Source organism: Penaeus chinensis, chromosome 43 (genome assembly GCF_019202785.1).
Source record: "Penaeus chinensis breed Huanghai No. 1 chromosome 43, ASM1920278v2, whole genome shotgun sequence".
Lineage (NCBI taxonomy): Eukaryota > Metazoa > Arthropoda > Malacostraca > Decapoda > Penaeidae > Penaeus > Penaeus chinensis.
Window position 1 is genome coordinate 15,596,735 of NC_061861.1, and position 3,949 is coordinate 15,600,683.

Here is a 3,949-nt window from a genome sequence, read left to right on the forward strand (position 1 = left end):
ATACTTATAGTATATTACACATATATATGTATGTACATATTGTTTGATTGATTGTATTAGGAACAGATAAACCAGGCCTATCGGGAACAGCATCTTATTTTCCCCAGACGTTTCGGGTCGAAAGTTCGTCACCCATTATCACTGGTTAACTGAAGCAGCAACACAGCGTAAAACCACGAAGGTCCGATACATCACGAGACATTCGAGAATAAAAGCATAGACATAAAAAATCAATAAATAAAATTTTAAAAATTATATACAGAATGACGCAAACGCATCTGTCCTTAGTAATTTTCTGTTTACATTTGGTAATCTTGGAACATCGGAATGTATAGAAAATACAGGAGTATCACACACAGGGTCAACTACTGTAGTTATGAGCGGAGCAATTCTATGTCGGCGGAGGCTAAATTAGTTATATAATGGCCAGTGTTGATGTTACCAGTCTATTCACAAATGTCCCTATTGCAATAATCACTGATTCTCTGTTTAACAACTCATATAAATAGCTTAAATAAGGTGCAATTCTAGAAATTGGTGGAAAGTACCACTTCAGATATTAGATTATTACATTCTTCTTTGATAGCAAATTATATAAATGGTTATGTTTAGCACTTTAGATTCAACACGTGCAAATATATCTATGCATTTTCATGAAAAGAGATGACTCACAATTCCCCCACCCCCCCCACCACCCGCCTACGATTGGAGACCCTAACATTATTACGGTTATTTTGTCACATTTCTTCTGTCTATATCCCCTCTACAAGATCAGAAATTCCTTTAAAATATGAACAATCAGAATAGATATCAAATTCACATGAGTCCAACGGTAAACTTTCTCGGATGCCAATATAAGCAGAGAAAATAAATCTCCAACTGCAACATAAAAGAAACTTTCAAACACATGGCTCACCACCAACTTTGATTCTTTCATGCCCATCAAGAACAAAACTATTTTGATAAATACTTTTATTAATAGAGCATACAAAATATCAAAGTCATATCTCATATTCACCAAGGAAGTAAAAAGAGAACCTCTACAACTTACCGCCCAAGAATTTTTTTTTACGTAAGACCTTCCATATAAAGGCCCCGTGAGTTATACTATTAGAAGAATATTATTAAACCCCTTAAACATATTGCAGATTTAAAGATCATATTCACTTAAATAAACACCATTGGCCACTACTTCAAAGCCAAAGACAAAATTCCCAATCTATTATGTACATTTATTTACGTGCAACATCTGCAATACTGCTTACATTGGAAAGACTTCCAAACATCTTTTTTTTTGTGCAAATGAACCAAAGGGTACTTCAAACAGAGCGGGAAGACCATTTGGAAAACCCATAGTTTCCCAAATACATGAACATTACCAACAAAATAACCATTATTTAGCAAGACATGATTTCAAAGGAATAAATTCATCACCCTTTCCTTCTGACCTCTGGATATTTAGAAAGTTTGTGGATTTGGAATGGACGACCGAAACTCAATGTTTAGCCTCCAGTGCCATAGAACTGCTCCGCTTGTAATTATAATAGTTGACGGTCTTTGTGATACTCCCTCATTTTCTATGCATTCCGATGTTCCAATAACATTAGGAAATGTAAACAGAAAATGATTAATGTAGAGTTTATATTTAGATATTATATTTATCACTTCTTTTTATAACGTTGTATGCTTTAATTCTATAATATATGATGATGTTCTTAAACCATCATAATTTTATGTTGTGTTGATATTTAAGCTACTACTGATAATGGGAGACGAACTTTTCCCCCGAAACGCCTGGAGAAAATAAAGATGCCGCCCCCGATAAGGCTGATTTCTCTGTTCCTTATTATTCGCCTCCGCTTCCTGACTGGAAATTCAATCACTATGACACACACACACACACACACACACACACACACTCTCTCTCTCTCTCTCTCTCTCTCTCTCTCTCTCTCTCTCTCTCTCTCTCTCTCTCTCTCCTCTCTCTCTCTCTCTCTCTCTCTCTCTCTCTCTCTCTCTCTCTCTCTCTCTCTCTCTCTCTCTCTCTCTCTCTCTCTCTCTCTCTCTCTCTCTCTCTCTCTCTCTCTCTCTCTCTCTCTCTCTCTCTCTCTCCCTCTCTCTCTCTCTCTCTCTCTCTCTCTCTCTCTCTCTCTCTCTCTCTCTCTCTCTCTCTCTCTCTCTCTCTCTCTCTCTCTCTCTCTCTCTCTCTTGTGTATGAACACCTTGTTAAATCGCAGCAACAATAAACAAAAAGTCTTGTGCCACAAGAGCTACCCTGGCGCCCGGGGCCTCTCGTCTCGCTTGACATTATTGTTTTTGTGTTCAATGGTAATTTAAAATAAAGTAAAACCTGTAATTACAGACCCTTTTTTGCACTTTCTAGTGTTTTGCCTGCACCTTCAGTGCTCCTGCTTTTGTGGGTGACACAAGGCTACAGGCCCTTGTGGTTTTGACCTCTGGGTAGGGAGGTCCAGTAGTCTGGGGCGTCCTTTGGGCGCACTTTTTCTTTTGATCTGATTTCTTTTTCCCTTAATGTGACTTTCCTGAGCCTACCGAAGTCCCTTGTAAACTCCCATATTCGCATGGGGGGTGGGCGTTGAATTATCGTCCTTCGCCTAGGCAAGTTCGGCGGTAAGGTGTCCTACACATAACTCGATCCCTCTGTGGTACTGGAGAACGCAACTAGGCTTCCACTGGGGGGGTAGAGGACGGAGAACTGCCTTACTCTCTTAGCTTTTGCTGTTAGGTTGATACCAAAAGTTAAGAGGTTTTAATCCCTTCAGGACTACGGCTTTGGGACAAGGGGTCGGACTTGGTCCGATACCCAGAATGAATGATTCCCCGGCTACCCCTTCTTCTCCTCCAGGAGGAGGGGCAACTCATGACAACTCTCAGACCAATACGACTATGAACAACGGAACCCCTACTATTGACAAACCTAGAAGACCTCTTTTCAAAATCCCTACCGGGAATACAAGGTTCGCGAATGTTAAATACATGAATGAAAATCAGTCACTTTTGAACGTGAATCCCTTTATCATCAAAAAGGGCCTTGATGGTCAAGTGAACGGCGATTTTGATTTTGTCAAAATATTGCGATATGGAAGCCTCCTTGTTAAAGTACAATATAACTCCCAGATTAAGGATTTACTTAAGCTGACGCCAATTCATGATCTCAGTGTTAAAGTAACTATTCCTATTGGCCCAAATACCTGTAAGGGATAATCTTTCACAGGGATTTGAGGACAATGAAAGAAAGCATCTCAATCATGATACCATGATTAAGTTGCTAGAAGTGTACAATGAAATTTGGAAAAGCCACACTTTTCCAAACTCATGGCACTTTGCCCACCTCATTCCCATATTGAAAGGAGGGGGTAATCCCAGATCTGCCATCTCCTACCGCCCAATTTCGTTGACAAGTTGCTTATGCAAGGTCATGGAACGAATTGTGAACAGTAGGCTATTGCATTTTTTTTATTCCAATAATTTGCTAGTTGACGAACAGGGCGGCTTCCGAAAGGGACGCCAAACTCTCGATCAACTAGTAAAGCTGGACAGTCATATTCAAGAGGCAATTGCCAAAAAAAGATTATTTGATTTCAGTATTTTTAGTCATAGAAAAGGCCTACGACATAACATGGCGATATGACCTACTCAGAAAACATTATGCTTTTGGATTACGTGGAAACTTGCCTTATTTTATTCAAAATTTCATTTCTGACAGAACTTTTGCTGCCAATTTGTTTTCTGACAATGTCACTTTTTCGGACATTTTTTGTCCGGGCAAACATGTCAACAACATTATTTTTATGTATGATAAATGACATCTTACCAGCTCCTCCTTGGAATCTTAAATACTCACTGTATGCTGATGATTGTGCATTATGGCATTCCAGCAATAATGCAGAATTCTCAGCAAATCGCATCCAATTGGCACTGGATATGA